The sequence below is a fragment of the Pinus tabuliformis genome, chromosome 7 (genome assembly GCF_031772625.1).
Source record: "Pinus tabuliformis cultivar Carrire ecotype Pingquan chromosome 7, CPIR1, whole genome shotgun sequence".
Taxonomy (NCBI): Eukaryota; Viridiplantae; Streptophyta; class Pinopsida; order Pinales; family Pinaceae; genus Pinus; species Pinus tabuliformis.
Genome location: NC_142293.1, coordinates 360,136,353 through 360,148,799, shown reverse-complemented (window position 1 = coordinate 360,148,799; position 12,447 = coordinate 360,136,353). Strand labels below are relative to the sequence as shown.

Genomic DNA, 12,447 nt, shown 5'->3' with positions numbered 1-12,447 from the left:
ATGGATTCATGTACCTTTGGGGTCCTCCACTCCATACAAATCCCTCACATTGATGCTTTGGCACAGTTCTTTAGCTGAGGGCTGTCTATAAATATACAACATGGGGGATCAAGAAAACAAATTGAGAAGCACAAACATAGGTAACAATGGATTGAGAAGCAAATGTTGTGACATCAGATGTTGTAATAGCATATGTTGTAACAATATATTGATAATAGCATGTCAATGTTAAATCTGATGAAAAAAATGTAATAATTGGTGTTGTAACACTCATTACTATTAAAAATGATTAAATTGTTGTTAAATTTGATGTTATAACAATTTCTACTATTGAAACTAATGAAATAGTGACCATTACAGCAAATGTTGTACGAACATATTTTGTAACAATTGAGGGGGTAGAAATTCATTTCATCTTGCTTGTCAAAGCTTGAAAGTGGGAAGCCAAAGAGTTGTTTCTGCCACCCAGATATTACACCAACACTTGGAGGATCAAGAAAAAAAATTGAGAAGCACAAACATATGTAACAACGGATTGAGAAGCATATGATGTAACAACAGATGTTGTAATAGTAGATGTTGTAACAACAGATATCATAACAGCATGTCAATGTTAAATTTTCTGAAAATGTTGTAACAGTTGATGTTGTAAAACCCATTACTATTGAAAATGTTGAAACTGTTGTAAAATTTGATGTTATAACAACTGCTACCATTGAAACTACTGAAACAGTGACCATTATGGAAGATGTTGTAACAGAAGATGTTGTAACAATTGAGGGGATAGAAATCCATTTCATATTTCTTTTCAAAGTTGCAAAGTGGGCAGTCAAAGAGGTGTTTTTGCCACCCAACACTCCACCAGCACTTGGGGGATCAAGAAAACAAATTGAGAAGCACAAACATAGGTAACAGTGAATTGATAAGAAGTTGTTGTAACAACAGATGTTGTAACAATAAATGCCATAACAGATGTTGTGACAACGGACGTTGTAACAATGGACGTTGTAACAATGGAATTTGTAACAACGGACATTGTAACAACAGACGTTCTAAATACAAATGTTGTGACAGCAATCCCTTTCATCTTGTTTGTCAAAGCTTGAAAGTGGGAAACCAAAGATGTGTTTCTTAGTAACTTTACATTTGTGTTATTCTTCTTCTAAGACATATGTAATGAAGTTGTTGGTTTCTTTCCTTAACAGATTTATCAATGTTGTGTGAATAGTTGAGATACTTGTGACTTTTATCTAAGAAACCTTAACAAATAACTCTGCAGACTCTACATCTTATTTTCTTTCATTTCATCCTCTTTATTGTAGATCTAATGCATAGGTTTTTTTTTTATCCCTATGCTTTAAACCTCAACTTTCTTTATGTTCATCTCTCCATACTGCAACGTCAATTTTAAAGGTTTTAATTACAAATAAGTAGGCTAGTTTAATTTATTCATTAATTTCTCCAAAAACTAGTTCACACTACATCTAAAGGTCTACTGTCACCTTCTCCACTTGTTTTCTTGTTTTAGGATTAATAAGGGTCTGATATAGTGAGCAGACTTGTGTTGTTGTCTAGAATGTGGGAAGAATTCTATTTTGAAAAATCACTAAGTTATGTGTTAACCATACTCCCCATAGGCCTACATCGTAAATGTTCCTATTCTAATAGCCATGTCCCTACATATCTGCTTAATTCATTCAATATATATATATATATATATATATATATATATCTATATATATATATATATATATATATCACTGAAAAACAAATGTTTTAGGCCTCAATACAACATTCATCCTACCATATGGAAAATAATTGCTAAGACAAGTGCTAAAACTCAAGATCATCCCTAGTGCTAGTATTCATCTTCATTTCTTCTCTAGGTTTTATGTCGCAAATTCTAGGTCTTCCTCTATTGCATCACATAAGCACTACGAAATCTCCATGACAATTATATAGATGGAATAATGAGTACAATGTAGACAAAGACATTCTCTTCCCTCTATACAGAGTGGGTGAATGAGACCAACATTTATAAAGTGGACTAATTACATAAGAAATTTAATTTAATGCACAAGAAAATGTCTCCAAGTGAAGTGCTCTCTCTCCAAGGTATACACGTAAAGAGACCAATACTCAGGTGGTGCACTCTCTAAGCATGGGTTGCAAGTGTCAAGTGCTCTTCATCACAAGGTTCTTGCTTTCAAAGACAATCATCCCATGCTCCTCAACACGTGTATCTTGGGTCCATAATCAATCCCATGTAATGTGCTCTCAACCCACGTATCTATAATAAATCCCATGTAATCTAGTTTGTTGTCTACGAATTATATATTACATGGTCTTGCATCTTTCTTTGGACTAGGATTTTTTGCAAAGGACTTGATAAATCCATGATTGGATATTGGTTTCTAAGGACTTGATCATAGTGAAAGGTTGGTGATTTATAAGGGTGTTATGACTAATGGGAGCACAAAAGGACTCAAGATACACATAAATAAACAACTCAACACAAAAAATGCAAATTGACATATTAACATAACAATATCCAACTAAGTTATTGAAAGTCAACTAATGATATCGTATCCTCCATCTAGATAACAAAATCAAACCACTTTTTGTTTTGTATCAAATCAAATTCCAATTTTGATGGATAATGGCCATATTGTTGCTTCTGTCAAAACATGCAAGATGGAGTGGTTAAAGTAATTCATATCCAATGATTTACTTTTTCGTATAAAATTTAAAAAATTATAATTTCAGATATTAAATATATTTACAAATTTGCATAGTAAGGCTCCTAAACCTGTTTGGAAAATGTGATGTGTGGCACGATATTTGGAAAGCTTGGCCTTCGAGACCTTGTCATGAAACATACACTAATTCAATTTAATTATGCACCGGTAAAATATAAAAATTGTTTAATGAATTTGAAATAATGTTATGATCAAATTTAAATACTTGTGTGCTCTCCTCGTTGGACTTCCTTCGTGCATTTTCTCTATCATATGCTTTCACAATCTCTTTCCATACTTTCACGCTTACATCAACTGGCCTTCTTTTGGTCCTTAGCTCAGGAGGAATTTGTTTTATAGTTTTCGTTTGGTTGCAATGGAATCTCTTGTAGTTTTGATTTATTTGTTTTTTTACTTGCTTTACTGACAAACCTGTCCCAAATTCATTCTGCATGTTATGGATGACTATATTTTGAAGGTGCATGGGTATCTTCGACAATAGAAGATGTATATGCTCTTTGAATTGTTGAATTCATGACTCCGTCAACCTACGATTGAACATTTTCTCGACATCTATCATTTTGATATTCCCAAATACAACATCATATTCTACCTCGATTTTTTATGTACCAATGCAAGATGCATAACATGTACTGGTAGTGGAAGAAATTTGTGCCCCAAGAGTGGCTGGGACATTAGATGTCTTTGTTCCTTGTTCCACATTCTTAGAGGTTATTATGATTTATTTTTTCCTAGATATTTTTTCGATCCAGGAGTGATGGGGAATCAATCTATTCCTTTTGACAAGGTTGCTTTCATTGGACTGTTTCAGTGCCTTTAGTAAATTGTTCGTCCATGAATTTGGCAAGCATGGACAAGTCCATACCTTCTAGTTTTTTCACTCCTATCCCCAATATAGAAGCCTTTGCCTCTTTCAGTTTCTCACAGTCATGTCCCTATATATGTACAATAAAAAAAAAAAAAAATAGAACTAAAAAATAAACCCTAATTTTATTTTTTATTTTTAAATTAAAAATTAAAAAATAAAATTCAAACAAGCAATGGAAACATGTACAAATCTATAAATTAAGTGTGAAATACCTCATTCTAGCAAGAATCGGATCCCTTTGCTCCTTTCACTCTACTACTTGACATTTTTTGGTGTCCTAGGGCGAATTGTTTTCCTCCAAACTATGGAAAATCCATTCTCTTTGCTCCCTACATTTTCTTCCTTCCCTCTAATTGTTTTAAACAGTAGTAGTGCAAAATGGATAGACAGGGATTTGATTTTTGTCTCTAGTAGGGGGTAAATGAGATGCACAAATTGATTTTGTGACTGTTAGAGGTAAAATCATGCCCAAAAATCAAATTTTTATTGAAATCCACAACAGGGGAGGAGAGGTTCGTCAATATCTTTCCCCACCATCAACAAATATCTAATCGATTAATTATTTTCTTTCATAGCCTCAATGCATTGCTCCAAATGTGGTCTATTCCAACTTTGTGCAGAACTGCAAAGCTCCCTAGATTTGCAATTGGTGAGTATGAGAATGGAAATATGGTGAATGTATTACATTGTTTTGGTTTAATAGTCGGGATACATAATAGGTTTATCCATTGCACGTGCGATTTATAGATTGGTTGGTCTTTGTTTTTGGCAATTCGGTTGAATAGTCGACTCTAAATTGGGTGCCATTAGCACCGGATTTAGCGTTGACTATTGCCTAAAAAATGTAATCTGTTTGGGGTGCCAAATGGGGCACTAATTGCGCCTAATTTAGCACCTATAATATTGCATTTTTTCTCTCCATATAATTTGTATTCATTGTCATCATTTCACTTTGAAATTTTGATGTGGGTGGCTTCCATGTTATTGTCATTTTTTATGAGGTTTGAATACCAATATTGCATGTGCAATGTGCATAGGCACATGGGATAAGTTGAAATGTTGGTTGATGTAAAGCCCTATAAATGGTATTTTAACCTAATGGAAAGTGTTATATGTCATATTTTCCTAGCCCACTATTGAATTTGGTGTGATTTCAAACTTTCTAATTTTATTTTAATAGTCAATGACTCATAATGTAACAATCCACTACTTATAGTCACATACACACATTTCACCTTTAAAGGTTGTGTTGCTTAATGATTATGTAAACATGTGACACGAACGTTTTTGATCCTACCACTCACTCTTTACTCTTTTCTAGGGTAGATGGTGGCGCTGAAAATATATGTCATCCACAAGTTAACTTATACTAATTATTATAATATATATTGAGTTCATTTAGAATACTTAAAAATCAAAATTTGAAAATAGTATATTCTCTAACATATAGGGTCAAAGGATTATTTTTAAATATACAAAAATACAGATATTTGGTGGTTTAAGGTTATGAACGAAGGGTTTGAATTAAGTTAAGTGGAAATATGAAGAAAAAAAAAAAAAAGTAGTCCATAAGTTTTCATAATCCACATATAAGATTTATAAGAGTTGTGTCATTTCACCATATTAGGAGTAGAAATTAACAAAAAGGGTATATATTGAAAATAGGGGCATTTTAGTTAGAAAGGTGTTGCGAAAACTAGTTGAGCTTAAATCGATTGTGCGTTTAGCCAATTGGAAGAAGAAACAACGAAGTGCATAGATGTTATGTGACTGATGTCATTGTTGTGTATTATAGGATCTAGAGGAGGCCATGGACAGATGATGTGGATGATGTAGACCTACTCAGAATCAACGAGAGGAAAGCGGGTGGCCATAGTATCAGATACAAAATCTATAGATATATTAAAAAAAAAAAAAAAAAAAGATAAAGCAACCTCAACCAAAGGAGGATGGTGTTTATGAATTCACAAATTCTACAACATGGACAAGATAAAGTTATATAAAATATGTTGTTGTTTTTTTCAAATACAAAACATGATATCGATATGTAAAATATATGAGTAAAGTGAGGTTTTGCGTTGGAAAGAATATTTTTTAAAATCATATAATTGGTGTACTAAACATCATTGACTGCGTTATGTATTATAGGGGCAAGACAAGTCCATGGCAATAGATCATGTCATATCAAATAAGAACACAATGGAAGTCGCAGGACATAAGGTAATCAAATTTTGACTTAAATTAGGAAGCATTTTGTGATACGTCCATCCTTTTTCATAGTATTATTATAATTTACAGTGTATTATCCAATATTGAAATAAATTAATGCATGTTGTTGTTATTTCATATGGAGATTGGAGCAAGTGCTCAACCTAAGTGTTCAACTAGCAAAAGAAAAAGAAAACATATGTATGTGGGCATGGACATAAAACCGCTAAATCACGAAGAAAATAGTGGGTGGAAGAGGATATGACAATGGATCCTCCAGACACAACAAATAATTGCACTAAAGAAGAGGTTGTTCAAGACTATAGTACATGGGATGGGATTTGTTAATCGATATTTGATTATATTTCTTTGAAATTGATACATTTATGATTAATGTAATTCTTGCCAAACATTAAATAATGGTTTCCTTTATCAATAGGTAGAAGATGATGATGAAATAATGACTACTAATACCCAAGTTGATCTAATTGGGCTATTAAGATTTGGATGAGATGATCCAAACCATCCTTTAAACCATACCATGGCGAAAAGAGCATATTTAAAGAGAACTCTACCACATGAGAAATTTGAACCACTAATGAGATTAGCATACACTTATGACATGCCACCTAGCCTTAATGATGATGATCGTGATAGTGAAAATGCAATGCATGAAGAAGGATTGAATGAAATTATTACAGGTTTCTTTGGAGATGGAAACAATGATGACACTAATGATCATATGGTTGACAGTAACGATGACAGCAAGGGTAATTACTACCAGCGTAATGTTGATTATAACACCTTGAAAGACTCCATCAAGCAAGTAGCAAAGGCACCCATTTTCAAATCAGCTGCAAGTAGAACCTCAAAACTGGCATGCACATTTAATATGATTAGAAATCAAGTAACTATTTGTTTGATCAGACAAAGGATTCACCACCCTACAGAAGTGAGTTGAAATTTATTTCTTACAATGCATTGTCAATTGGTGTACGTAATTCGTAAACATTCATCAACTTCGTTTATATTTATTTAAGGGGATTTTAAAACCATATATTGTATATGAATAGTCATAATATAGATTTACATATCAAACATGTTCATCATAAGTCAAACATTCAATTGATCTAATCTTTGGCAATCTTACAAGGCACTAAAAACTAAAATATTTCCTCAAGAGAATGTGTTGCCATCAACTTGCAGAGAGGCGCGTTAGTTGTTGGTTGAGTTGGGGATTGAACATAAGCAAATCCATTCATGTAAAAATTATTGCATTTTATACATATATGAATATCAGGACCAGGTATAATTCCATGTATGCAAAGAGAAGAGATATCATACATATGTACAAGGTCCTACAGTTCTAAAGAAGGTTTTACATCACATGCCAATTATACATAAACTTCAATGAATGTTTCATTGCAAGTCACCTGCACAATTGATGGACTGGCATGAAAATAATAGGAGTATAGATGGATTCATGTGAATTTCGTCTGACTCAAAAGCATTGAAACACATAGAGGAAAAATGACCAAGAAAATTCAAAGATGAACCCCAAAGTATCAGTTTTGGTCTTTCAATTGATGGAGTGTGCCCATTCTCTTTCATGGGCTCAAATTATAGTGTTTGGCCAGTCGAATCAATAGTGTACAATATTCCCCCGTGGATGAGTGTTAAAAAGGAGCACCTTATGGTGACCCTCATTATTCCACGAAAACATCAAGTTAAAAACATGGATGTTTATCTTGCACCTTTTATTGATGACATGTAACTACTATGGAGAGGCATAAGAATGTATGACATATCACATACACAATCAAATAGTTCCGTCATGTTGTATGGTTTGCTATGTTTGACTATTCATGATTTCCCGGGACTTGCTTTTTGTTCTGGTAAGATAAAAAAATTTACGTATTTACACTCATAATTTATTGTCATACCAACTTTCATACTTAGTTTCATACTATTAAAGTGATGTTATTAAGCTTACTTATTGAATTTCACGGCTTAAAACAAAGGGGACATTGGCATGTCCAATATGTGCAGAACAATTTCAAGGGCGATATTCTAAAGATCTTCATAAATTTATTTATGCAAGCAACATGGTTTTTCTACCACCAGATCATATGTTTAGAAACCGCCATAAAAATCAATTTGATGGAAAAGTTGAAAATAGAGACCCTCCCATGGTTATGGGTCCAACTGATTGGCTTAAGAAGCATGAAGATGTTCAATTGAAAACTTGGCAGGATGTTTTGATTGGGGTGATTCTATTGAAGAACTTAAAGAAGTTGTAATTAAGATGCCAGAAGGGATGAAAATGGAATCCATATTTCATGAGCTCCCATACTTGAAGAATCTATTAAAATATCACCTATTAGATTTTATGCACATCTTCAAAAATGTCCCAACTTCAATTTTTTGACATATAGCGAGCAAAGAACCTGCCTACGTATATAAGCAGGCCCTCATTGTAACATTCAACATCCTTATACATTTTAAAAATATTGATAAATTATTATTACAAATACCCTTTGAGCATTTACATTAAAAGTCAACAAGCTATAAGGTTTTTTGCTTCAATGGTATCAAGGCCATGCAAGTCTTTGAACGTTCTCCGCCACACAATATGTCATTGAATTTTCACCCTAAATTCATTGAGCAATTTAGTAAACTTAAAGAAGCATTTCAGCGATCAAAAAAATCATATGTAGAAGTTACAGCATGTCTAAAGTAGGAGAAGCAGGAGAAGAATATTTTGATCAGAATGATGATAATGTTGAAGATGAATATGTTACATAAAATAATCAAGATGATGATCGAGATGAACTTGATCTTGATCTGAATGAGGATGATCCAAATCAAGATGATGATTCCGATGAAGTTGATAGAGATCAAGATGAGGATCCAGATGAAGTTGGTCTTGATGTGGATGAGAATGATATAGATCAAGATGATGATCCAAATGGAAATGATAAAGATGGCATTACAAGCTTAGGAGAAACTATTAAAGAACATGTTGCAGACACTTCGATGGAGGTTGATATGCCAGACAAAATCCAAGATATGCCAGACCCATTGCAGAGTACAAAAAATAGTAAGATTGGGGATCATGTTGATATTGAAATAGTTAACCAAAAGAATATTGGACAACTAGAACAAATCTTGGATTTGATGAGGGCTAAAATTGGTCAGTGTAATGCAGAGAAGCATGTTGAAAATGTTTCTTGCAAGAACATTATGTTAGAAGAAAAGAAAGGAATTCCATATTCCTAATTGGAGGAAGGTAATGAACATGGTGGAGGGAAACATTTCATTGAGGCATCACCTGAGAGTCTTTCACAGACTTGTGATGATAAGCAAGCAAGAAATGGAGCTGCAGTGCAAGCTGCTATTTTGAGTGGCAAGGGCAATGAGGAAGTGCAAGACCTGTTGCTTCTAGATGTTACTCCCCTTTCATTAGGGCTTGAAACTGCAGGTGGGATTATGACTGTTCTCATCTCGAGGAACACTACCATCCCCACCAAGAAGGAGCAAGTATTTTCAACTTACTCAGACAACCAACCTGGTGTGTTGATTCAAGTTTATGAGGGTGAGCGAACTCGAACCAGGGACAATAACTTGTTGGGTAAATTTGAGCTTTCTGGTATACGAGGCTCCCAAAGGAGTTCCCCAAACCACTGTGTGCTTTGATATTGATGCCAACAGTATTCTAAATGTCTCTGCTGAGGACAAAACCACTGGTCACAAAAACAAAATCACCATTACAAATGACAAGGGAAGATTGAGTAAGGAAGAAATTGAGAAGATGGTTCGTGATTCTGAGACATATAAGGCTGAAGATGAAGAACACAAGAAGAAGGTAGAGGCCAAGAACTCCTTGGAGAACTATGCTTACAACATAAGGAACACCATTCGAGATGATAAGATTGCAACAAATTTAGATCAATCTGATAAGAAGAAGATTGAGGATTCCATTGAACAGACTATATAGCGGCTGGATGCCAACCATCTTGCAGATGTTGATGATTTTGATGACAAGAGGAAGGATCTAGAGAACACTTTCAATCCTATCATTGCCAAGATCTATGAAGGTGTTGGTGCAGATATTCCTGGTGGTGCATATGCAGTTGTGGCTCTCTTGACCAGGGTTATTCTGCTAGTGCAAACTTGTTGTTGGGAAGACCATCATCGTCATTGGGTCTCGCATATGCCAAACTTCATATAGATGTTATAATGAATATTGCTCACATAATTACTCGATCTGACGATGAAGATCACGCATAAATGATTAGTGATGAAGAGATCCACCAGTTGGTCAAAAGTTGGTTGCCTCCTACTCCTCCGTGTCCATTGAGCACAATAGTTGTGGATGTAGTAGATAAACGGTTTTCTAGAGAGAATGCTTGTATATAATCCTCATAAAATAATCAGCACAACAGATTATTGTGGCAAGAAAAAATTCCTCATAATCTTCCCGTGGAATGAAAGAACATTATTCTCAAGTATATATGTGGCAGTGATCAGCTTTTCTCTCACGCAGAGCATAAGTGCAGGACCAATCTATATAGATAATCACATTGTCCTATTGAATAAATCAATCCTGACCGCAGACATTTATATTCCACTCTGTCGTCGTTCATCCATTGTATTCCCCGGATAGCCCAACACCCTTTGACCATTGCAAATTCCTTAGGCCACTACAAAGTTCCCCATCACACCGCTGGTATTCGTTGACTTTCCAACAGACTGTCCAAGTCTATCTGTCAAGTCTCGGGCTATTTCCAACCACGTCACGTCCCCTCGTTTCTGTCACGTCCATTCGTCCCATTCGTATTTAGTTATATTTGTGTCCATTCATCCCATTCATATTTGGTTATATGTGATTATATAGTTATATGACCACTCTAATTATAATTAATAATTATAAGTAATTTAATTAATTTATAATTAATATAAGTTAATTTAATTAATATAAGTTAATTAAATTAGTTTATAAAATTAATTTAATTAATGTATAAGTAATATAAGTTAATTTAATTAATCTATATAATTAATTTAATTATTTAAAAAAATCTAAAGGAAAAATCGAAAAACCTTCATTCCAAAACAATATTACTATGATTTATACATACCGAAATGACGTGGACAAATGAAGAAATTAATAGTGAATTAAGTTTTGAGGAAAAAGCTTATTGAAGAGAGAGGCAATGTTACGAATATATTTTATATAAAAATAAAATAAAAATAAATAAATAAATAGTAAACATAGTTATAGTTAATTAATGAGTAGTTAATGAAAAGTCATGTCTTAATGGACATGCCCATTCATGAAAAGGTACCTACCTAGGTATATAAGCATACCCTCGTTGTAACATTCAACATGTTGGATGGTGTCATCATTGATGTCAACCCATGGAGTTGACTGGGTTTTACTTTCACCAAAAACACCAGCCATTTGTGTTAAATGCTTAATGAACACTTCTTATTAATTGTCGGATTACATCAAGATGACAGTTATATTGTTGGATGGTTAAAACCCCATGTCCTAGGGTTTGGGTTCCCTGCACTGAGGATGTGCCCCAACTTTGTCGAAGGTTTTTGATAGGTCAAATCATTGAGTTTGGGTCATAAATCCATGTCATTAATTTCTCCTCAAAAAGGTGTTTCTATTGATATGCGTTATGCCCCGAGAGGTCTCCTAGTTTGAGAGATATTCACAATTGAAGTTAGTGACTGCAGTTTTTGCCCAGTCTTTTGGCTAAAACCCTAGGGGTAGTGACATGACACCTCCTCCTAGGGTTGTCAACATATGACATTGTTCATCATTGTAATCTCACCATGTAAAAGTTACATAACTCGAAGAACCAAAGACAATAAACCAATCATTGACCTAGGTAGGACCATATGCACTAAGCCAATCATTGACATCAAAACTTTAGTGGAATTAATTAAATTAAGGGTTTTTTATTTAAGGACCAACAATTGTGTGAAGGTTCTCAAAATGTAATTTCATCTGCAAGATATGTCCCTCATCAAAACTAAATGATAAACTCCTCATTAAAACTAAATACTAAACCCCAAACCCCCAAACATATAGTTGATGTGGTAAATAATTTCTAGGCAAGATCTTTAGCACAAACACTAAATAGGGTCCTTAAGGGTTTCACAATTTAATTTAAAAAGTTAAGGGCACCAATGTCTACTACAATGGGTTTCCTAATGTAATTCAAGCATTAAAGACATAATGTTTAACTCCAAAACAACCTTAGTCTTGATTTTAATTTAAATAAAGTTTAAATTTAAAAGTATTCCTCCTCCAACGGTTAACCAAAAAGGAGGTTGTCTAAGTTCTAACATTCATAATAAGGAGCCCCTATTAGGTCTATAAAAATGAGACCTTATACCTCACCTCACAATAACTTCAACATGATCATAGCTCTGAAATGTGATTAGCTTATCTCTAAAAATTTCGGTAGCCTGAGGAGAACAATGAAGGGCTAAGGTTTGATCTCTTGGAGGCTCTTTTTACAGGTCCCTTGCTTGAGGAAGAGCGAAGGTCTAGGTAAGTAAATTGACAAAGTCTTGGCTAAAATTATATACATTCTA

At 33.9% G+C, this 12,447-nt stretch overlaps 1 pseudogene; it reads left to right on the top strand.

Moving 5' to 3' along the window:
* Positions 1–6,376: 6,376 nt before the first annotated feature.
* Positions 6,377–10,066, top strand: LOC149247438 (heat shock 70 kDa protein-like; annotated as a pseudogene).
* The last annotated feature ends 2,381 nt before the right edge of the window (positions 10,067–12,447 follow it).